The 23,544-nt window shown below is 37.9% G+C and overlaps 19 non-coding genes across 19 annotated transcripts; 3 read left to right on the forward strand and 16 right to left on the reverse strand.

Moving 5' to 3' along the window:
- Positions 1 to 557: 557 nt before the first annotated feature.
- trnap-ugg (transfer RNA proline (anticodon UGG)) lies at positions 558 to 629 on the reverse strand. Its single transcript has one exon. It is a non-coding gene; the product is annotated as a tRNA-Pro (tRNA).
- Positions 630 to 794: 165 nt separating this feature from the next.
- Positions 795 to 866, reverse strand: trnap-ugg (transfer RNA proline (anticodon UGG)). Its single transcript has one exon. It is a non-coding gene; the product is annotated as a tRNA-Pro (tRNA).
- A 966-nt stretch (positions 867 to 1,832) lies between these two features.
- On the reverse strand, positions 1,833 to 1,904 carry trnap-ugg (transfer RNA proline (anticodon UGG)). Its single transcript has one exon. It is a non-coding gene; the product is annotated as a tRNA-Pro (tRNA).
- A 165-nt stretch (positions 1,905 to 2,069) lies between these two features.
- On the reverse strand, positions 2,070 to 2,141 carry trnap-agg (transfer RNA proline (anticodon AGG)). The gene has a single exon. It is a non-coding gene; the product is annotated as a tRNA-Pro (tRNA).
- A 276-nt stretch (positions 2,142 to 2,417) lies between these two features.
- trnap-ugg (transfer RNA proline (anticodon UGG)) lies at positions 2,418 to 2,489 on the reverse strand. The gene has a single exon. It is a non-coding gene; the product is annotated as a tRNA-Pro (tRNA).
- A 1,203-nt stretch (positions 2,490 to 3,692) lies between these two features.
- On the reverse strand, positions 3,693 to 3,764 carry trnap-ugg (transfer RNA proline (anticodon UGG)). The gene has a single exon. It is a non-coding gene; the product is annotated as a tRNA-Pro (tRNA).
- Positions 3,765 to 4,278: 514 nt separating this feature from the next.
- Positions 4,279 to 4,350, reverse strand: trnap-ugg (transfer RNA proline (anticodon UGG)). The gene has a single exon. It is a non-coding gene; the product is annotated as a tRNA-Pro (tRNA).
- A 165-nt stretch (positions 4,351 to 4,515) lies between these two features.
- trnap-ugg (transfer RNA proline (anticodon UGG)) lies at positions 4,516 to 4,587 on the reverse strand. Its single transcript has one exon. It is a non-coding gene; the product is annotated as a tRNA-Pro (tRNA).
- Positions 4,588 to 5,790: 1,203 nt separating this feature from the next.
- On the reverse strand, positions 5,791 to 5,862 carry trnap-agg (transfer RNA proline (anticodon AGG)). The gene has a single exon. It is a non-coding gene; the product is annotated as a tRNA-Pro (tRNA).
- Positions 5,863 to 6,139: 277 nt separating this feature from the next.
- Positions 6,140 to 6,211, reverse strand: trnap-ugg (transfer RNA proline (anticodon UGG)). The gene has a single exon. It is a non-coding gene; the product is annotated as a tRNA-Pro (tRNA).
- Positions 6,212 to 6,376: 165 nt separating this feature from the next.
- Positions 6,377 to 6,448, reverse strand: trnap-ugg (transfer RNA proline (anticodon UGG)). Its single transcript has one exon. It is a non-coding gene; the product is annotated as a tRNA-Pro (tRNA).
- A 1,182-nt stretch (positions 6,449 to 7,630) lies between these two features.
- Positions 7,631 to 7,702, reverse strand: trnap-ugg (transfer RNA proline (anticodon UGG)). The gene has a single exon. It is a non-coding gene; the product is annotated as a tRNA-Pro (tRNA).
- A 1,203-nt stretch (positions 7,703 to 8,905) lies between these two features.
- On the reverse strand, positions 8,906 to 8,977 carry trnap-agg (transfer RNA proline (anticodon AGG)). The gene has a single exon. It is a non-coding gene; the product is annotated as a tRNA-Pro (tRNA).
- A 2,487-nt stretch (positions 8,978 to 11,464) lies between these two features.
- On the reverse strand, positions 11,465 to 11,536 carry trnap-ugg (transfer RNA proline (anticodon UGG)). Its single transcript has one exon. It is a non-coding gene; the product is annotated as a tRNA-Pro (tRNA).
- A 165-nt stretch (positions 11,537 to 11,701) lies between these two features.
- trnap-ugg (transfer RNA proline (anticodon UGG)) lies at positions 11,702 to 11,773 on the reverse strand. Its single transcript has one exon. It is a non-coding gene; the product is annotated as a tRNA-Pro (tRNA).
- A 2,023-nt stretch (positions 11,774 to 13,796) lies between these two features.
- Positions 13,797 to 13,868, forward strand: trnap-ugg (transfer RNA proline (anticodon UGG)). The gene has a single exon. It is a non-coding gene; the product is annotated as a tRNA-Pro (tRNA).
- A 1,965-nt stretch (positions 13,869 to 15,833) lies between these two features.
- trnap-agg (transfer RNA proline (anticodon AGG)) lies at positions 15,834 to 15,905 on the forward strand. The gene has a single exon. It is a non-coding gene; the product is annotated as a tRNA-Pro (tRNA).
- Positions 15,906 to 16,068: 163 nt separating this feature from the next.
- Positions 16,069 to 16,140, forward strand: trnap-ugg (transfer RNA proline (anticodon UGG)). The gene has a single exon. It is a non-coding gene; the product is annotated as a tRNA-Pro (tRNA).
- Positions 16,141 to 23,058: 6,918 nt separating this feature from the next.
- trnap-ugg (transfer RNA proline (anticodon UGG)) lies at positions 23,059 to 23,130 on the reverse strand. Its single transcript has one exon. It is a non-coding gene; the product is annotated as a tRNA-Pro (tRNA).
- Between the last annotated feature and the right edge of the window lie 414 nt (positions 23,131 to 23,544).

Genomic DNA, 23,544 nt, shown 5'->3' on the forward strand with positions numbered 1-23,544 from the left:
TTGTCCAGAATTTGAACCCGGGACCTCTCGCACCCAAAGCGAGAATCATACCACTAGACCAAATTTTCAAAAAAGTTTATATTTTATCTGTGGAGACGACCTGTAACTGCACTTTTATTAACAAAAAATGTGATTCACTACAATATTCATTGGTCCCTTGAGTGTGCGCAGTTTGGAAAATTGAGGTGAGAGTTGAGAGCACCATTAAGGGCTTGTCCAGGAATTGAACCCGGGACCTCTCACACCCTAAGCGAGAATCATACGACTAGACCAACAAGCCACAAAAAATCTGTTTTCAACAACAATTCTCATGAATTGTGAGATTTTAACAGGGAACACAATCTAAAACTAGGTTTGTATATTGACCTTTTACCACTAATTTAAAGGTATGGCTATTTTGATGCAAAAAAAAAAAGAACTAAGTGTTACAAGCACTTTTGTAAACAATTAGAGTTTGTAAATTGAGGTCCCACTATTTTTGATTTTATACATTTTCAATGATCCCTTGAGGGGGGGCAATTTGGAAAATTAAGCTTAGAGTTAAGGATCACTGCTTAGGGCTTGTCCAGGAATTGAACCCGGGACCTCTCGCACCCAAAGCGAGAATCATACCACTAGACCAACAAGCCCTATGTTAAATTATACCATATTCTCAAAAAAGTTTATATTTTATCCGTGGAGAAGACCTGTAACTGCACTTTTATTAACAAAAAATTTGATTCACAACAATTTTCATTGATCCCTTGAGTGTGCGCAGTTTGGAAAAATTAGCTGAGAGTTCAAAGCACCATTAAGGGCTTGTCCGGGAATTGAACCCGGGACCTCTCGCTCCCAAAGCGAGAATCACACAACTAGACCAACAAGCCACAAAAAATGACCTTTCAACAAAAATTCTCATGAATTATGACATTTTAACAAGGAACACAATCTAAAACTAGGTTTGTATATTGGCCTTTTACCACTAATTTAAAGGTATGGCTATTTTGATGCAAAAAAAATAACTAAGAGTTACAAGGTCTTTCGTAATCAATTAGAGCTCGTAATTTGAGGTCCCACTGTACTTTATTTTATACATTTTCATTGATCCCTTGAGTGTGCGCAGTTTGGGAAATTTAGCTGAGAGTTCAAAGCACCATTAAGGGCTTGTCCGGGAATTGAACCCGGGACCTCTCACACCCTAAGCGAAAATCATACGACTAGACCAACAAGCCCCAAAAAGCCTGTTTTCAGCAAAAAATCTCATGAATTGTGAGATTTTAACAAAGAACACAATCTAAAACTAAGTTTGTATATTGGCCTTTTACCACTAATTTAAAGGTATGGCTATTTTGATGCAAAAAAAAGAACTAAGGGTTACAAGCTCTTTCGTAAACAATTAGAGTTTGTAAATTGAAGTTTTACTGTATTTGATTTTATACATTTTCATTGATCCCTTGAGTGTGCGCAGTTTGGAAAATTGAGCTGAGAGTTCAAGAGCACTGTTAAGGCTTGTCCAGGCGTTGAACCCGGGACCTCTCGCACCCTAAGCGAAAATCCTATGACGAGACCAACAAGCCCCTAAAAGTCTGTTTTCAACAAAAATTCTCCTGAATTGTGAGATTTTAACAAGGAACACAATCTAAAACTAAGTTTGTATATTGGCCTTTTACCATTAATTTAAAGTTATGGCTATTTTGATGCAAAAAAAAAAGAACTAAAGGTTACAAGTTCTTTCGTAAACAATTAGAGTTTGTAAATTGAGGTCCCACTGAATTTGATTTTATACATTTTCATTGATCCCTTGAGGGTGTGCAATTTGGAAAGTTAAGCTTAGAGTTTAGAATCACTGCTTAGGGCTTGTCCAGAATTTGAACCCGGGACCTCTCGCACCCAAAGCGAGAATCATACCACTAGACCAACAAGCCCTATGTTAAACTCCACCAAATTTTCAAAAAAGTTTATATTTTATCTGTGGAGACGACCTGTAACTGCACTTTTATTAACAAAAAATGTGATTCACTACAATATTCATTGGTCCCTTGAGTGTGCGCAGTTTGGAAAATTGAGGTGAGAGTTGAGAGCACCATTAAGGGCTTGTCCGGGAATTGAACCCGGGACCTCTCGCACCCTAAGCGAGAATCATACGACTAGACCAACAAGCCCCAAAAAGTCTGTTTTCAACAACAATTCTCATGAATTGTGAGATTTTAACAGGGAACACAATCTAAAACTAGGTTTGTATATTGACCTTTTACCACTAATTTAAAGGTATGGCTATTTTGATGCAAAAAAAAAAAGAACTAAGTGTTACAAGCACTTTTGTAAACAATTAGAGTTTGTAAATTGAGGTCCCACTATTTTTGATTTTATACATTTTCAATGATCCTTGAGGGGGGGCAATTTGGAAAATTAAGCTTAGAGTTAAGGATCACTGCTTAGGGCTTGTCCAGGAATTGAACCCGGGACCTCTCGCACCCAAAGCGAGAATCATACCACTAGACCAACAAGCCCTATTTTAAATTAGACCAAATTCTCAAAAAAGTTTATATTTTATCTGTGGAGAAGACCTGTAACTGCACTTTTATTAACAAAAAATTTGATTCACAACAATTTTCATTGATCCCTTGAGTGTGCGCAGTTTGGAAAAATTAGCTGAGAGTTCGAAGCACCATTAAGGGCTTGTCCGGGAACTGAACCCGGGACCTCTCGCACCCAAAGCGAGAATCATACAACTAGACCAACAAGCCACAAAAAATGACCTTTCAACAAAAATTCTCATGAATTATGAGATTTTAACAAGAAACACAATCTAAAACTAGGTTTGTATATTGGCCTTTTACCACTAATTTAAAGGTATGGCTATTTTGATGCAAAAAAAATAACTAAGAGTTACAAGGTCTTTCGTAATCAATTAGAGCTCGTAATTTGAGGTCCCACTGTACTTTATTTTATACATTTTCATTGATCCCTTGAGTGTGCGCAGTTTGGGAAATTTAGCTGAGAGTTCAAAGCACCATTAAGGGCATGTCCGGGAATTGAACCCGGGACCTCTCACACCCTAAGCGAAAATCATACGACTAGACCAACAAGCCCCAAAAAGTCTGTTTTCAGCAAAAAATCTCATGAATTGTGAGATTTTAACAAAGAACACAATCTAAAACTAAGTTTGTATATTGGCCTTTTACCACTAATTTAAAGGTATGGCTATTTTGATGCAAAAAAAAGAACTAAGGGTTACAAGCTCTTTCGTAAACAATTAGAGTTTGTAAATTGAAGTTTTACTGTATTTGATTTTATACATTTTCATTGATCCCTTGAGTGTGCGCAGTTTGGAAAATTGAGCTGAGAGTTCAAGAGCACTGTTAAGGCTTGTCCAGGCGTTGAACCCGGGACCTCTCGCACCCTAAGCGAAAATCCTATGACGAGACCAACAAGCCCCTAAAAGTCTGTTTTCAACAAAAATTCTCCTGAATTGTGAGATTTTAACAAGGAACACAATCTAAAACTAAGTTTGTATATTGGCCTTTTACCATTAATTTAAAGGTATGGCTATTTTGATGCAAAAAAAAAAGAACTAAAGGTTACAAGTTCTTTCGTAAACAATTAGAGTTTGTAAATTGAGGTCCCACTGAATTTGATTTTATTCATTTTCATTGATCCCTTGAGGGTGTGCAATTTGGAAAGTTAAGCTTAGAGTTTAGAATCACTGCTTAGGGCTTGTCCAGAATTTGAACCCGGGACCTCTCGCACCCAAAGCGAGAATCATACCACTAGACCAACAAGCCCTATGTTAAACTCCACCAAATTTTCAAAAAAGTTTATATTTTATCTGTGGAGACGACCTGTAACTGCACTTTTATTAACAAAAAATGTGATTCACTACAATATTCATTGGTCCCTTGAGTGTGCGCAGTTTGGAAAATTGAGGTGAGAGTTGAGAGCACCATTAAGGGCTTGTCCAGGAATTGAACCCGGGACCTCTCGCACCCTAAGCGAGAATCATACGACTAGACCAACAAGCCCCAAAAAGTCTGTTTTCAACAACAATTCTCATGAATTGTGAGATTTTAACAGGGAACGCAATCTAAAACTAGGTTTGTATATTGACCTTTTACCACTAATTTAAAGGTATGGCTATTTTGATGCAAAAAAAAAAAGAACTAAGTGTTACAAGCACTTTTGTAAACAATTAGAGTTTGTAAATTGAGGTCCCACTATTTTTGATTTTATACATTTTCAATGATCCCTTGAGGGGGGGCAATTTGGAAAATTAAGCTTAGAGTTAAGGATCACTGCTTAGGGTTTGTCCAGGAATTGAACCCGGGACCTCTCGCACCCAAAGCGAGAATCATACCACTAGACCAACAAGCCCTATGTTAAATTAGACCAAATTCTCAAAAAAGTTTATATTTTATCTGTGGAGACGACCTGTAACTGCACTTTTATTAACAAAAAATTTGATTCACAACAATTTTCATTGATCCCTTGAGTGTGCGCAGTTTGGAAAAATTAGCTGAGAGTTCAAAGCACCATTAAGGGCTTGTCCGGGAATTGAACCCGGGACCTCTCGCACCCAAAGCGAGAATCATACAACTAGACCAACAAGCCACAAAAAATGACCTTTCAACAAAAAATCTCATGAATTATGAGATTTTAACAAGGAACACAATCTAAAACTAGGTTTGTATATTGGCCTTTTACCACTAATTTAAAGGTATGGCTATTTTGATGCAAAAAAAATAACTAAGGGTTACAAGGTCTTTTGTAATCAATTAGAGCTCGTAATTTGAGGTCCCACTGTACTTTATTTTATACATTTTCATTGATCCCTTGAGTGTGCGCAGTTTGGGAAATTTAGCTGAGAGTTCAAAGCACCATTAAGGGCTTGTCCGGGAATTGAACCCGGGACCTCTCACACCCTAAGCGAAAATCATACGACTAGACCAACAAGCCCCAAAAAGTCTGTTTTCAGCAAAAAATCTCATGAATTGTGAGATTTTAACAAAGAACACAATCTAAAACTAAGTTTGTATATTGGCCTTTTACCACTAATTTAAAGGTATGGCTATTTTGATGCAAAAAAAAGAACTAAGGGTTACAAGCTCTTTCGTAAACAATTAGAGTTTGTAAATTGAAGTTTTCCTTTATTTGATTTTATACATTTTCATTGATCCCTTGAGTGTGCGCAGTTTGGAAAATTGAGCTGAGAGTTCAAGAGCACTGTTAAGGCTTGTCCAGGCGTTGAACCCGGGACCTCTCGCACCCTAAGCGAAAATCATATGACGAGACCAACAAGCCCCTAAAAGTCTGTTTTCAACAAAAATTCTCCTGAATTGTGAGATTTTAACAAGGAACACAATCTAAAACTAAGTTTGTATATTGGCCTTTTACCACTAATTTAAAGGTATGGCTATTTTGATGCAAAAAAAAAAGAACTAAAGGTTACAAGTTCTTTCGTAAACAATTAGAGTTTGTAAATTGAGGTCCCACTGAATTTGATTTTATACATTTTCATTGATCCCTTGAGGGTGTGCAATTTGGAAAGTTAAGCTTAGAGTTTAGAATCACTGCTTAGGGCTTGTCCAGAATTTGAACCCGGGACCTCTCGCACCCAAAGCGAGAATCATACCTCTAGACCAACAAGCCCTATGTTAAACTCCACCAAATTCTCAAAAAAGTTTATATTTTATCTGTGGAGACGACCTGTAACTGCACTTTTATTAACAAAAAATGTGATTCACTACAATATTCATTGGTCCCTTGAGTGTGCGCAGTTTGGAAAATTGAGGTGAGAGTTGAGAGCACCATTAAGGGCTTGTCCGGGAATTGAACCCGGGACCTCTCGCACCCTAAGCGAGAATCATACGACTAGACCAACAAGCCCCAAAAAGTCTGTTTTCAACAAAAATTCTCATGAATTGTGAGATTTTAACAGGGAACACAATCTAAAACTAGGTTTGTATATTGACCTTTTACCACTAATTTAAAGGTATGGCTATTTTGATGCAAAAAAAAAAAGAACTAAGTGTTACAAGCACTTTTGTAAACAATTAGAGTTTGTAAATTGAGGTCCCACTATTTTTGATTTTATACATTTTCAATGATCCCTTGAGGGGGGGCAATTTGGAAAATAAAGCTTAGAGTTAAGGATCACTGCTTAGGGCTTATCCAGGAATTGAACCCGGGACCTCTCGCACCCAACGCGAGAATCATACCACTAGACCAACAAGCCCTATGTTAAATTAGACCAAATTCTCAAAAAAGTTTATATTTTATCTGTGGAGACGACCTGTAACTGCACTTTTATTAACAAAAAATTTGATTCACAACAATTTTCATTGATCCCTTGAGTGTGCGCAGTTTGGAAAAATTAGCTGAGAGTTCAAAGCACCATTAAGGGCTTGTCCGGGAATTGAACCCGGGACCTCTCGCACCCAAAGCGAGAATCATACAACTAGACCAACAAGCCACAAAAAATGACCTTTCAACAAAAATTCTCATGAATTATGAGATTTTAACAAGGAACACAATCTAAAACTAGGTTTGTATGTTGGCCTTTTACCACTAATTTAAAGGTATGGCTATTTTGATGCAAAAAAAATAACTAAGGGTTACAAGGTCTTTTGTAATCAATTAGAGCTCGTAATTTGAGGTCCCACTGTACTTTATTTTATACATTTTCATTGATCCCTTGAGTGTGCGCAGTTTGGGAAATTTAGCTGAGAGTTCAAAGCACCATTAAGGGCTTGTCCGGGAATTGAACCCGGGACCTCTCACACCCTTAGTGAAAATCATACGACTAGACCAACAAGCCCCAAAAAGTCTGTTTTCAGCAAAAAATCTCATGAATTGTGAGATTTTAACAAAGAACACAATCTAAAACTAAGTTTGTATATTGGCCTTTTACCACTAATTTAAAGGTATGGCTATTTTGATGCAAAAAAAAGAACTAAGGGTTACAAGCTCTTTCGTAAACAATTAGAGTTTGTAAATTGAAGTTTTCCTTTATTTGATTTTATACATTTTCATTGATCCCTTGAGTGTGCGCAGTTTGGAAAATTGAGCTGAGAGTTCAAGAGCACTGTTAAGGCTTGTCCAGGCGTTGAACCCGGGACCTCTCGCACCCTAAGCGAAAATCATATGACGAGACCAACAAGCCCCTAAAAGTCTGTTTTCAACAAAAATTCTCCTGAATTGTGAGATTTTAACAAGGAACACAATCTAAAACTAAGTTTGTATATTGGCCTTTTACCACTAATTTAAAGGTATGGCTATTTTGATGCAAAAAAAAAAGAACTAAAGGTTACAAGTTCTTTCGTAAACAATTAGAGTTTGTAAATTGAGGTCCCACTGAATTTGATTTTATACATTTTCATTGATCCCTTGAGGGTGTGCAATTTGGAAAGTTAAGCTTAGAGTTTAGAATCACTGCTTAGGGCTTGTCCAGGAACCCAAAGCGAGAATCATACCACTAGACCAACAAGCCCTATGTTAAATTAGACCAAATTCTCAAAAAAGTTTATATTTTATCTGTGGAGACGACCTGTAACTGCACTTTTATTAACAAAAAATTTGATTCACAACAATTTTCATTGATCCCTTGAGTGTGCGCAGTTTGGAAAAATTAGCTGAGAGTTCAAAGCACCATTAAGGGCTTGTCCGGGAATTGAACCCGGGACCTCTAGCACCCAAAGCGAGAATCATACAACTAGACCAACAAGCCACAAAAAATGACCTTTCAACAAAAATTCTCATGAATTATGAGATTTTAACAAGGAACACAATCTAAAACTAGGTTTGTATATTGGCCTTTTACCACTAATTTAAAGGTATGGCTATTTTGATGCAAAAAAAATAACTAAGGGTTACAAGGTCTTTCGTAATCAATTAGAGCTCGTAATTTGAGGTCCCACTGTACTTTATTTTATACATTTTCATTGATCCCTTGAGTGTGCGCAGTTTGGGAAATTTAGCTGAGAGTTCAAAGCACCATTAAGGGCTTGTCCGGGAATTGAACCCGGGACCTCTCACACCCTAAGCGAAAATCATACGACTAGACCAACAAGCCCCAAAAAGTCTGTTTTCAGCAAAAAATCTCATGAATTGTGAGATTTTAACAAAGAACACAATCTAAAACTAAGTTTGTATATTGGCCTTTTACCACTAATTTAAAGGTATGGCTATTTTGATGCAAAAAAAAGAACTAAGGGTTACAAGCTCTTTCGTAAACAATTAGAGTTTGTAAATTGAAGTTTTCCTTTATTTGATTTTATACATTTTCATTGATCCCTTGAGTGTGCGCAGTTTGGAAAATTGAGCTGAGAGTTCAAGAGCACTGTTAAGGCTTGTCCAGGCGTTGAACCCGGGACCTCTCGCACCCTAAGCGAAAATCATATGACGAGACCAACAAGCCCCTAAAAGTCTGTTTTCAACAAAAATTCTCCTGAATTGTGAGATTTTAACAAGGAACACAATCTAAAACTAAGTTTGTATATTGGCCTTTTACCACTAATTTAAAGGTATGGCTATTTTGATGCAAAAAAAAAAGAACTAAAGGTTACAAGTTCTTTCGTAAACAATTAGAGTTTGTAAATTGAGGTCCCACTGAATTTGATTTTATACATTTTCATTGATCCCTTGAGGGTGTGCAATTTGGAAAGTTAAGCTTAGAGTTTAGAATCCCTGCTTAGGGCTTGTCCAGAATTTGAACCCAGGACCTCTCGCACCCAAAGCAAGAATCATACCACTAGACCAACAAGCCCTATGTTAAACTCCACCAAATTCTCAAAAAAGTTTATATTTTATCTGTGGAGACGACCTGTAACTGCACTTTTATTAACAAAAAATGTGATTCACTACAATATTCATTGATCCCTTGAGTGTGCGCAGTTTGGAAAATTGAGGTGAGAGTTGAGAGCACCATTAAGGGCTTGTCCGGGAATTGAACCCGGGACCTCTCGCACCCTAAGCGAGAATCATACGACTAGACCAACAAGCCCCAAAAAGTCTGTTTTCAACAAAAATTCTCATGAATTGTGAGATTTTAACAAGGAATACAATCTAAAACTAAGTTTGTATATTGGCCTTTTACCACTGATTTAAAGGTATGGCTATTTTGATGCAAAAAAAAAAAAGAACTAAGGGTTACAAGAGCTTTCGTAAACATTTAGAGTTTGTAAATTAAGGTCCCACTGTATTTGATTTTTTAAATTTTCATTAATCCCTTGAGGGTGTGCAATTTAGAAAATAAAGCTGAGAGTTGAGAATCACTGCTTAGGGCAGGGGTCGGCAACCCGCGGCTCCGGAGCCGCATGCGGCTCTTTGATCACTCTGATGCGGCTCAGCTTGTCACGGCCAGGGTGCATTGGAATACGGCCAGGGCGCATTCCTCATCTTTGCGCTCTGCTAGTCAAACCTCGGGACACGCCCACGGCCGCGCACATCCAGGGACGCGCCGCCGCGTCTCAGTCCTGCAGCAGCCGCCAGCTGCAATCATTCACCGGCAATCAGCGCACCTGCCTGTAATGAGGGAGATGCCTTCATAAGCCTGCTCAACCTGCCATCACGCGCGGGGATATAGTCTTCTGTACTGTAAGCCGACACAAGCTTTATGCTCACTCGCTCGCTCGCTCTCTCTACGTGTCCACCTGATCTTGAGATGGAACTGGCTGACAACCGACAAAGACATGTGGGTGTCCAAGTTAACAGCGGACCTTGAAGATGTTTCACGCCAGAAGGCTGTTCTTGCTCAGAATCACAAATGGTGTGATATTGAAAACCTCCCCAAACCAGACAAACTTGTGTTCGAAACATGGAACGCTATCCCCCACTTTTATGTGAACATGAACAAGTATGCACTTGGAGTCCTGTCGATCTTTGCACCCACATATGTATGTGAGCAGGTGTTCTCCAACATTAACTTTATTAAAAACAAACATCGCATACGCCTCACAGATGAGAGTTTACAATCCGGTGTGAAGATAAAGGTGACGTCATACAGCCCTGATGTGGAGACAATGTGCGCTGCGGTTCAGGAGCAGAAATCACTGTATAATAAATCTTTTTATTTCCTATAATTTTGCATATATTCACATTTTTTAATTGTTCAGTGAAATAGACATTTTGTTATTCAGGTTGGCAGCTGACTGCACGGCGCCAGTAAAAGGAGGACGGCACAGAGAGAGAGGACGGCATTTTTGGTTCTCTGCCAGTGGATAATTTAAGTTTGGCGTTTTGTTTTTTCATTACTACAAGGAGGACTTAAATTGACATTAAGTATTTTACTGAACCTTCAACCCGCCGTCTTTTTCGGAGTTAAAAACGTTTTGTTTCATGCAGAAATTTTATTATATATTATATATCTCTCATTGATTTCATAAATGTAACCCATAATAGTTTGTTTATACATAGCACAAAGCAAAAAAAAAAAAAAACGTTATATGCAGTGTTATTTCATTTTAAATTTCAAAAGAGTTTTGTGGCTCCAATGTTTTCTTTAATTTGTGAAACGGGTCAAAATGGCTCTTTGAGTGGTAAAGGTTGCAGACCCCTGGCTTAGGGCTTGTCCAGGAATTGAACCCAGGACCTCTCGCACCCAAAGCAAGAATCATACCACTAGAACAACAAGCCCTATGTTAAATTCCACCTAATTCTGAAAAAAGTTTACATTTTATCTGTGGAGACAACCTGTAACTGCACTTTTATTAACAAAAAAATTGATTCACTACAATTTTTATTGATCCCTTGAGTGTGCACAGTTTGGAAAATTGAGCTGAGAGTTCAAAGCACCATTAAGGGCTTGTCCGGGAATTGAACCCGGGACCTCTTGCACCCTAAGCGAGAATCATACTACTACACCAACAAGCCCCAAAAAATGTGTTTTCAACAGAAATTTTCATGAATTGTGAGATTTTAACAAAGAACAATCTAAAACTAGGTTAGTATATTGGTCTTTTACCACTAATTTAAAGGTATGGCTATTTTGATGCAAAAAAAAGAACTAAGGGTTACAAGCTCCTTCGTAAACATTTAGAGTTTGTAATTTGAGGTCCCACTGTACTTGATTTTATACATTTTCATTGATCCCTTGAGTGTGTGCAGTTTGGAAAATAGAGCTTAGAGTTCAAAAGCACTGTCAAGGGCTTGTCCGGAAATTGAACCCGGGACCTCTCGCACCCTTAGCGAGAATCATACGACTAGACCAACAAGCCACAAAAAAGACACTTTCAACAAAAATTCTCATGAATTGTGAGATTTTAACAGGGAACACAATCTAAAATTACGTCAGTATATTGGCCTTTTACCACTAATTTAAAGGTATGGCTATTTTGATGCAAAAAAAAGAACTAAGGGTTACAAGCACTTTTGTAAACAATTAGAGTTTGTAAATTGAGGTCCTACTGTTTTTGATTTTATACATTTTCATTGATCCCTTGAGGGGGGGGCAATTTGGAAAATTAAGCTTAGAGTTAAGAATCACTGCTTAGGGCTTGTCCAGGAATTGAACCCGGGACCTCTAGCACCCAAAGCAAGAATCATACCACTAGACCAACAAGCCCTATGCTAAGTTACACCAAATTCTCAAAAAAGTTTATATTTTATTTGTGGAGACGACCTGTAACTGCACTTTTATTAACAAAAAATTTGATTCACAATAATTTTCATTGATCCCTTGAGTGTGCGCAGTTTGGAAAATTTAGCTGAGAGTTCACAGTACCATTAAGGGCTTGTCCGGGAATTGAACCCGGGACCTCTCGCACCCAAAGCGAGAATCATACGACTAGACCAACAAGCCACAAAAAATGAACTTTCAACAAAAATTCTCATGAATTATGAGATTTTAACAAGGAACACAATCTAAAACAAAGTTAGTATATTGGCCTTTTACCACTAATTTAAATGTGTGGCTATTTTGATGCAAAAAAAGAACTAAGGGTTACAAGCTCTTTCGTAAACAATTAGAGTTTGTAAATTGAGGTCCCACTGTACAATTTCATTGATCCCTTGAGGGTGTGCAATTTGGAAAGTTAAGCTTAGAGTTTAGAATCACTGATTTGGGCTTGTCCAGGAATTGAACCCGGGACAAAGCGAGAATCATACCACTAGGCCAACAAGCCCTATGGTAAATTCCAACAAATTCTCAAAAAAGTTTATATTTTATCTTTGGAGACGACCTGTAACTGCACTTTTATTAACAAAAAATTTGATTCACTACAATTTTCATTGATCCCTTGAGTGTGCACAGCTTGGAATATTGAGTTGAGAGTTCAACGCACCATGTATAGAGTAGACCGGGATAGTTAGGGCTGCATGGGATTCTGGGTATTCGTTCTGTTGTGTTTATGTTGTGTTACCGTGCGGATGTTCTCCAGAAATGTGTTTGTCATTCTTTTTTGGTGTGGGTTCACAGTGTGGCGCATATTTGTAACGTAACAGTGTTAAAGTTGTTTTATACGGTCACCGTCAGTGTAAGCTGTGTGGCTGTTGACCAAGTATGCCTTGCTGTCACTTTCCTGTGCTAGCTGAAGCTGCATTCAACATGTGGCTGAGCAGGTATGTGATTAGAGCAGGCTGTAGAGGGTGCTAAAGGCAGAGCCATCATGCCCTAAATATCGGGTGTCTCCCGGATAAGTTGGGAGGGTTGGCATGTATGACGCTGTCAAGTGCCACTCATGTAAAACTTGTGGACTGCACTAATATTAAATTGTTATATTAATGTGAGGGCCGGGGCGCGTGTCTGAGACCTTTGGTTTGAACGTAGCTCAAAGCAAAAAAAAGCTTTGTATGCAGTGTTATTTCATTTTAAATTTCAAAAGAGTTTTGTGGCTCCCATTGTTTTCTTTAATTTGTGAAACTCGTCAAAATGGCTCTTTGAGTGATAAAGGTTGCCGACCCCTGGTCTAGTCGTATGATTCTCGCTTAATGTGCGACAGGTCCTGGGTTCCATTCCTAGACAAGGCCTAAGCAGTGATTCTAAAATCTAAGCTTAATTTTCCAAATTGCCCCCCCTCAAGGGATCAATGAAAATGTATAAAATCAAATACAGTGGGACCTCAATTTACAAACTCTAATTGTTTACGAAAGAGCTTGTAACCCTTAGTTCTTGTTTTTTGCATCAAAATAGCCATACCTTTAAATTAGTGGTAAAAGGCCAATATACTAACGTAGTTTTAGATGGTTTTCCCTGTTAAAATCTCACAATTCATGAGAATTTTTTTTGAAAGTTCATTTTTTGTGGCTTGTTGGTCTAGTCGTGTGATTCTCGCTTAGGGTGTGAGAGGTCCTGGGTTCAATTCCCGGACAAGACCTTAACAGTGCTTTTGAACTCTCAGCTCAATTTCCCAAACTGCGCACACTCAAGGGATCAATGAAAATGTATAAAATCAAGTACAGTGGGACCTCAAATCACGAGCTCTAATTGATTACGAAAGACCTTGTAACCCTTAGTTCTTTTTTTTGCATCAAAATAGCCATACCTTTAAATTAGTGGTAAAAGGCCAATATACTAACGTAGTTTTAGATTGTGTTCCCTGTTAAAATCTCACAAGTCATGAGAATTTTTGTTGAAACTAATTTTTTGTGGCTTGTTGGTCTAGTCGTATGATTCTCGTTTAGGGTGCGAGAGGTCCCGGCTTCAATTCCCTGACAATCCCTTAATGGTGCTTTGAACTCTCGGCTCAATTTTCCAAGCTGTGCACACTCAAGGGATCAATGAAAATTGTAGTTAATCAAATTTTTTGTTAATAAAAGTGCAGTTACAGGTCGTCTCCACAAATAAAATATAAACTTTTTTGAGAATTTGGTGGAATATAACAGAAGGCTTGTTGGTCTAGTGGTATGATTCTCGCTTTGGGTGCGAGAGGTCTCGGGTTCAATTCCTGGACAAGCCCTAAGCAGGCTAATCAGTGATTCTAAACCCTAAGCTCAATTTTCCAAATTGCCCCCTCACAAGGGATCAATGAAAATGTATAAAATCAAATACAGTGGGACCTCAATTTATAAACTCTAATTGTTTACGAAAGAGCTTGTAACCCTTAGTTCTTTTTTTTGCATCAAAATAGCCATACCTTTTAAATTAGTGGTAAAAGGCCAATATACTAACAGAGTTTTAGATTGTTTTCCCTGTTAAAATCTCTCAAGTCATGAGAATTTTTCTTGAAAACAGATTTTTTGGGGCTTGTTGGTCTAGTCGTATGATTCACGCTTAATGTGTGACATGTCTTGGGTTCAATTCCTGGACAAGCCCTAAGCAGTGATTCTTAACTCTAAGCTTAATTTTCCAAATTGCCCCCCCTCAAGGGATCAATGAAAATGTATAACATCAAAAACCGTGGGACCTCAATTTACAAACTCTAATTGTTTACGAAAGAGCTTGTAACCCTTAGTTCTTTTTTTTGCATCAAAATAGCCATACCTTTAAATTAGTGGTAAAAGGCCAATATACCATACTTGCCAACCCTCCCGTTTTTAGCGGGAGACTCCCGGTATTCAGCGCCTCTCCCGATAACCTCCCGGCAGAAATTTTCTCCCGGTATTCAGCCGGAGCTGGAGGCCACGCCCCCTCCAGCTCAATGCGGACCTGAGTGGGGACAGCCTGTTCTCACGTCCGCTTTCCCACAATATAAACAGCTTGCCTGCCCAATGATGTCATAACATCTACGGCTTTTAGAGAGTAGAGTGCACAACTGCGCACACAACAAGGAGATGAAGCAGAAGAACGAGGAAGTTACAGACATGGCGACGCCGTCGACGAGCAAGATGAAGAAATACGCTTGCAAGTTCCAAAACGAATGGAAACAAGAATTTCAGTTCATCCAGGACAGTTCGAAGGGGAAGGGGTATGTAATTATGTTACCTGTACATTTTGTAAAACAGACTTCTCCATTGAACACGGTGGCCGAGTCATGAACGGAGGAGAAGTTACGTAAACAGGACAATACTGCCATCTACTGGATAGCCCCCGGAACACTGAAATTCCATCCATCCATCCATTCATCCATCTTCCTCCGCTTATCCGAGGTCGGGTCGCGGGGGCAGCAGCCTAAGCAGGGAAGCCCAGACTTCCCTCTCCCCAGCCACTTCGTCTAGCTCTTCCCGGGGGATCCCGAGGCGTTCCCAGGCCAGCCGGGAGACATAGTCTTCCCAACGTGTCCTGGGTCTTCCCCGTGGCCTCCTACCGGTCGGACGTGCCCTAAACACCTCCCTAGGGAGGCGTTCGGGTGGCATCCTGACCAGATGCCCGAACCACCTCATCTGGCTCCTCTCGATGTGGAGGAGCAGTGGCTTTACTTTGAGCTCCTCCCGGATGACAGAGCTATTCACCCTATCTCTAAGGGAGAGACCCGCCACCCGGCGGAGGAAACTCATTTCGGCCGCTTGTACCCGTGATCTTGTCCTTTCGGTCATAACCCAAAGCTCATGACCACTGAAATTCAAGTATTTATTTTATTTATATGTGTAATAAAATGAATATATATACATATAGCTAGAATTCATTGAAAGTCAAGTATTTCATACATATATATATATATATATATATATATATATATATATATATATATATATATATATATATATATATATATATATATATATATATATATATATATATATATATATATATATATATATGAAATACTTGAGTTGGTGAATTCTAGCTGTAAATATACTCCCCTATTAACCACGCCCCCAACCACGCCCCCGCCCCACCCGAACGCGCCCCCCCCACACCCCTCCTCCCGGTATCGGAGGTCTCAAGGTTGGCAAGTATGCAATATACAAACTTAGTTTTAGATTGTCTTCCTTGTTAAAATCTCACAATTCATGAGAATTTTTGTTGAAAACAGACTTTTTGGGGCTTGTTGGTCTAGTCGTATGATTCTCGCTTAGGGTGCGAGAGGTCCCGGGTTCAATTCCCGGACAAGCCCTTAACAGTGCTTTTGAACTCTCAGCTCAATTTTCCAAACTGTGCACACTCAAGGGATCAATGAAAATGTTAGTGAATCAATTTTGTTAATAAAAGTGCAGTTACAGGTCGTCTCCACAGATAAAATATAAACTTTTTTGAGAATTTGGTGTTCTTTAACATAGGGCTTGTTGGTCTAGTGGTATGATTCTCGCTTTGGGTGCGAGAGGTCCCGGGTTCAATTCCTGGACAAGCCCTAAGTAGTGATTCTAAACTCTAAGCTTAATTTTCCAAATTGCCCACCCTCAAGGAATCAATTAAAATGTATAAAATCAAATACAGTGGGACCTCAATTTACAAACTCTAATTGTTTACGAAAGAGCTTGTAATCCTTAGTTCTTTTTTTGCATCAAAATAGCCATACCTTTAAATTAGTGGTAAAAGGCCAATATACTAATGTAGTTTTAGATTGTGTTTCCTTTTAAAATCTCACAATTCATGAGAATTTTTGTTGAAAGTTCATTTTTTGTGGCTTGTTGGTCTAGTCGTATGATTCTCGCTTAGGGTGTGAAAGGTCCTGGGTTCAGTTCCCGGACAAGACCTTAACAGTGCTTTTGAACTCTCAGCTCAATTTTCCAAACTGCGCACACTCAAGGGATCAATGAAAATGTATAAAATCAAATACAGCGGGATCTCAATTTACAAACTCTAATTGTTTACGAAAGAGCTTGTAACCCTTTGTTCTTTTTTTTGCATCAAAATAGCCATACCTTTTAAATTAGTGGTAAAAGGCCAATATACTAACGTAGTTTTAGATTGTTTTCCCTGTTAAAATCTCACAAGTCATGAGAATTTTTGTTGAAAGTTCATTTTTTGTGGCTTGTTGGTCTAGTAGTCCAGAGTTCAAAGCACCATTAAGCGCTTGTCCGGGAATTGACCTCTCGCACCCTAAGAGAGAATCACACGACTAGACCAACAAGCCACAAAAGATGAACTTTCAAAAAAAATTCTCATGAATTGTGAGATTTTAACAGGGAAAACAATCTAAAACTACGTTAGTATATTGGCCTTTTACCACTAATTTAAAGGTATGGCTATTGTGATGCAAAAAAAAGAACTAAGGGTTACAAGCTCTTTTGTAAACAATTAGAGTTTGTAAATTGAGGTCCCACTGTATTTGATTACATACATTTTCATTGATCCCTTGAGGGGGGGCAATTTGGAAAATTACTGTAACACTGTTACGTTACAAATATGCGCCACACTATACATTATACAGATGATCAATATAATAGCAACATTACATGTGATAACAAATTGTCAATTATTCATTTTAATAGCAGAAGCTTGTATGCAAATTACAACAACATTAAGAACTTTTTGGAACACATCAACGAACCCTTCAAAGTGATTGCTGTCACAGAAACATGGATTGATGATAAAAAAAGGAATAGATTTTGATCTGGAAGGATATGAACTAAACTACATCAACAGAACCAACAAAAATGGAGGAGGAGTAGCTGTGTACGTGATGAAGAACCTGAACTACAAAGTGGTAAAAAACATGTCATTTGCTATAGATAATATCTTAGAATGTATAACCATTGAAATATGTCAGGAAAAAAGCAAAAACATTTTCATTAGTTGTATATATAGATCACCTAAGTCAAGTATAGAAACATTTGAAGAATGGATCAAGGCTACTTACATGGACAATGGTCAAAGAATAATTTTCTTATGTGGTGACTTTAATATTGACTTATTGAACCCTAACAAGCAAAAGTCTATTGATGACTTCATTGATACAATGTACAGCATCAGTTTATATCCTAACATCACAAAGCCAAGCAGAATCACAGCACACTGTGCCACGCTTATTGATAATATTTTTACCAATGATTTTGATAATAACACTACAAGTGGTCTACTTATAACCGACGTTAGTGATCATCTACCAGTTGTTACAATATATGATGGAAACTACAAGAAGAACATGGAAGACAAAAGGACATTTCGAAGACTATGCACAGAGAAGAGGATGATTACTTTCAAAATTGAGTTACAAAAGCAAGATTGGGACAATGTGTACAATGAAAAAAAGGTTGATGAAGCATATGAACATTTCTTAAACAAGTTCATAATACTTTATGACAAACATTGTCCATGGATACAACTCAGTAATAAACAGAGAAAGAATAATCAACCATGGATGACAAAAGGATTAAAAAATGCTTGTAAGAAGAAGAATACACTATATAGAAAATCTATAGCACAAAGAACAACAGAGGCAGAAATTAAGTACAAAAAGTATAAAAACAAGTTAACAAACACACTACGGTCATGTAGAAAATAATATTACAGTGTATTATTGGACAAGAACAAAAATAATATGAGAGCAACATGGGGCATCCTTAATAGCATTATTAAAAATGGCACTAAGAGGGACTACCCCCAATACTTCTTAGACGGAAATAAAAAAAATGACAACATAAAGGAAGTAGTTGAAAGCTTCAATAATTATTTTGTAAATATTGGACCAAAAGTGGAAGAAAGGATTCCAGACCCAGTGTCAATCGAGGACTATAATAGAGCGAAATCCCAACTCCATGTTCCTCAGTAATGTGACACAGGAGGAAATAGTTACAATCGTGAAAAAATGTAAATCTAAGACTTCAACTGATTGTAACGGAATTGATATGGAAACGATAAAAAAGGTTATAGAAGAGATCTCAGGACCATTAATGTATATGAGTAAACTATCATTTCAAACAGGTACATTTCCAAACAAAATGAAAATAGCTAAAGTTGCACCAATTTATAAGACTGGAGACAAACATCAATTTACAAATTATAGACCTGTTTCTTTACTTCCACAATTTTCTAAAATCATTGAAAAACTGTTCAATAACAGATTAGAGAGTTTCATAAATAAAAATAGAATACTCGAAGAGAACCAATATGGATACAGAGCTAATGTTTCAACTTCAATGGCTTTCATTGAAATTACAGAAGAAATTACCAATGCAATAGATAGTAAAAAATGTGCAGCAGCAGTGTTTATGGATCTAACTAAATCATTTGACACAATTAATCACAATATTATAATCAAAAAACTAGAACGATATGGCATCAGAGGGTTAGTCTTACTGTAAACTGGATAAGAAGTTATCTAACGAACAGGAAACAATACGTGAAGCTAGGCGAACACACGTCTACAACGCTAAATATATCTTGTGGTGTACCTCAGGGATCAATACTAGGACCTAAATTATTCAATCTCTATATAAATGACATTTGTAAAGTAACAAAATATTTAAAGTTAGTACTATTTGCGGATGATACAACAGCGTTTTGTTCAGGAGAGAACACACAGAAGATAATACAAATAATAACAGAAGAAATTAACAAATGAAAAAGATGGTTTGACAAAAACAGACTATCGTTGAAACTCAGTAAAACTAAAATAATGCTATTTGGTAACAGTAGAAGAGAAAGTCAAACACAAATACAAATAGACGGAATAGAAATTGAAAGAGTAAATGAAACCAAATTTCTAGGTATAATGATTGATAAAAAATTGAACTGGAAATCTCACGTAAAAAATATACAACATAAAGTAGCAAGAAACACGTCAATAATGAATAAAGCAAAACATGTTCTAGACCAAAAATCACTTCATATTCTCTACTGCTCACTAGTGTTACCATATCTGAGCTACTGTGTAGAAATATGGGGAAATAATTACAAAAGTACATTCATTCATTAACGGTGTTACAAAAAAGATCAGTTAGAATAATACATAATGTTGGATATAGAGAACATACGAATCCTTTATTTATTGAATCAAATATACTGAAATTCCACGACATAGTGAATTTGCAAACAGCTAAAATTATACACAAAGCAAACTATAACCTGCTACCCAAGAATATACAACAATTCTTCTCAAAAAAAGAGGAGAAATATATTCTTAGAGAAAAATGTAATTTAAACATTTGTACGCACATATAACACTTAAGACCTTCAGTATATCAGTATGTGGAATTCAATTATGGAATGGATTAAGCAAAGCAATCAAACAATGTACTAATATGATCCACTTCAAGAAGCTCTTCAAACTTAAAGTGTTTACAAAGTACAAAGAAGAAGAACCATGATAAACATTCTGAATTTATTTAATTCATCCATTCTTTCACTCTCAAAATAATCTTACTTATCTCATCATATGTAACTTACTTCACCAAATATTATTTATTAAGGCTGAAACGACGCGTCGACGTAGTCGACGTCATCGGTTACGTAAATACGTTGACGCCGTTTTTGTGCGTCGACGCGTCGCATATTTACGTCACACTACCGTCATGGCGAAGCGCAAAGCAGACGATCAAAGCAGACGATGCGAGCGGTGCGAGTGAGGGGGAAAAAGCACGCCAAAAGTCGTCAAAAGTGTGGGAGTATTTCAATAAAAGGCCTAATAATGTTGTTGTATGCACACTGTGTCGAGCGGAAATGGCCTATCATAGCAGCACAACGGCTATGAACGAACATTTGAAAAGAAAACCATCAACAATCAACTAGTCAATCGTCCGCGCGAGTATACGTTGTCATCATTACACAAAAACATAAATGTGTCATTTGTATCTGCTAGGGGTGTAACGGTACATGTTTTGTATTGAACCGTTTCGGTACGGGGCTTTCGGTTCGGTACGGGGGTGTACCGAACGAGTTTCTAAGCTAAAGTGTTAACAAGCTGCTCTGCTCCTTCTGCTTCTGTCTCAGAACGCAGCATTGTCCCACCCACACAACCATCTGATTGGTACACACGCAGCATTGTCCCACCCACACAACCATCTGATTGGTACACACAAAGCATTATCAGCCAATCAGCAGTGCGTATTCAGAGCGTTAGCAGCCAATCAGCAGTGCGTATTCAGAGCGCATGTAGTCAGCGCTTCAGCGTCGAGCAGATAGGTGTTTAGCAGGTGAGCATCAGGCAGCGGACTCTCCCCAAATTATAATAAACACCTCCCAGTCAACTACTAGTAACATCACTATGAGCCCGTTGACCTTCTAGGAATATAAACTGGAGCTCAGCTCACTCGCAGTCCTGGCTTGAGGTGAAGGCTAATTACCTCTCAGTTCCAGCCACATCGACCCCTTCTGAGCGCCTATTTTCAGCTGCTGGGAATATTGTAAACAAGAAAAGAACCAGAGCATGTAGACATGCTAACCTTTCTTCATTACAACTGTTAGACACTCACTGGAATGAGTAGAATTGGTTATTGTGTACTGTGTTGGACTGGATGTTTATTTTGCACATTTTAAAAGCACTACTTAATGTTTACAGTGCTCCAGAATATTTAGATTGGCACTTTTTTGTATTGGATGTTTATCTTTATTTTTGCACATTTTAGCAATTAAGCAATACTTTCACTTTTGTTGAAATGTTTACACTGTTGTTACAGAATATTTCGTTTTGCACTTTTTTGTATTGGATGTTTATCTTTATTTTTGCACATTTTAAAGCAAAATAAGCAATACTTTTACTTTTGAAATGCTTATACTATTGCAGAATATTAAGATTTGCACTGGATGTTGACTTTTATATTTGCACATTAAAAAGCAAACAAGCTACTTTTAATTTTGTTAAATGTTAAACAATTTAAATGTTTACATTGTTACAGAATATTTAGTCATGTTGTTGTCAATGTTGAGTGAGTGGCCATACTTCTTTTTTTTTGTAAATAAAAGCCATGCCTTTTGAAAAAACTGGCCTACATTTATTTTTTCATCTTCATTTTGAATAAAAAAGTAATCGGTAAAAGGAAAAATAATATATAGATTAATCGAAAAAAATAATCTATAGATTAACCGATTAATCGAAAAAAATAATCTATAGATTAATCGATAGAAAAATAATCGTTAGCTGCAGCCTTGTTATTTATCTATTTATTTTTATTGTGATTACTTATGGAGTACATTGTGAATAAATTGAGAACAGGAAGTGAACAAAAAAGTTTAGCAACTGTTATGTAAAAGAAAAGGGGTAGGATTAAATAAGCTCTGCTTCTTCCTACTCCTTTTCGAACATGTTGAAAAGAGAAACTGGAAATGTTGATGTATCATGTTGTATGCTTGCAAACTCAAACTCAAACTCAAACACTGTGAACCCACACCAAAAAAGAATGACAAACACATTTCTGGAGAACATCTGCACCGTAACACAACATAAACACAACAGAACGAATACCCAGAATCCCATGCAACCCTAACTCTCCCTGTCTACACTATACACCCCCGCTACCACCAAACCCCGCCTACCTCAACCGACGCACGGAGGGGGGTTGATGTGTGGGGGGTTTGGTGGTAGCGAGGGTGTATAGTGTAGACCGGGAGAGTTAGGGCTGCATGGGATTCTGGGTATTCGTTCTGTTGTGTTTATGTTGTGTTACGGTGCGGATGTTCTCCAGAAATGTGTTTGTCATTCTTTTTTGGTGTGGGTTCACAGTGTGGCGCATATTTGTAGCGTAACAGTGTTAAAGTTGTTTTATACGGCTACCGTCAGTGTAAGCTGTGTGGCTGTTGACCAAGTATGCCTTGCTGTGTCTCCTACATGTGTACGTAAAAGCTACATACAACATTTGGCTGGGCTGGCACGCTGTTTGTACAGGTTATAGAGGATAACTAATACAGTGCCCACACGGCATGCCCTTAATTTAGTTGTTAATGTGAAAATTGGAGAATATTTGGGGAGATTACTTAGAGAGGCACTGAGATCCGTAAGTCTCCTGGGAAAACCGGAAGGGTCGGCAAGTATGCAGCTGAGCCACGTCAGAGTGGTCAAAGAGCCGCATGCGGCTCCGGAGCCGCGGGTTGCCGACCCCTGGACTAGACCAACTAGCCCCAAAAAATCTATTTTCAACAAAAATTACCATGACTTGTGAGATTTTAACAAGGAACACAATCTAAAACTAGGTTTGTATATTGGCCTTTTACGACTAATTTAAAGGTATGGCTATTTTAATGCAAAAAATAACTATGGGCTCCAAGCTCTTTCGTAATCAATTAGAGCTTGTAATTTGAGGTCCCACTGTACTTGATTTTATACATTTTCATTGATCCCTTGAGTGTGCGCACTTTGGAAAATTGAGCCAAGCGTTCCAAGGCACTGTTAAGGGCTTGTCCGGGAATTGAACCCGGGACCTCTCGCACCCAAAGCGAGAATCATACCACCAGACCAACAAGCCCTATGTTATATTCCACCAAATTCTCAAAAAGTTTATATTTTATCTGTGGAGACGACCTGTAACTGCACTTTTATTAACAAAAAATGTGATTAATTACAATTTTCATTGATCCCTTGAGTGTGCACAGCTTGGAAAATTGAGCTGAGAGTTCAAAGCACCATTAAGGGCTAGTGCGGGAATTGAACCCGGGGCCTCTCGCACCCTAAGCGAGAATCATACGACTAGACCAACAAGCCACAAAAAATGAGCTTTCCACAAAATTTCTCATGACTTGTGAGATTTTAACAGGGAACGCAATCTAAAACTACGTTAGTATATTGGCCTAATTTAAAGGTATGGCTATTTTGATGCAAAAAAAAGAACTAAGGGTTACAAGCTCTTTCGTAATCAATTAGAGCTCGTGATTTGAGGTCC

Source organism: Entelurus aequoreus, linkage group LG20, assembly GCF_033978785.1.
Source record: "Entelurus aequoreus isolate RoL-2023_Sb linkage group LG20, RoL_Eaeq_v1.1, whole genome shotgun sequence".
In the NCBI taxonomy this organism is placed as follows: Eukaryota; Metazoa; Chordata; class Actinopteri; order Syngnathiformes; family Syngnathidae; genus Entelurus; species Entelurus aequoreus.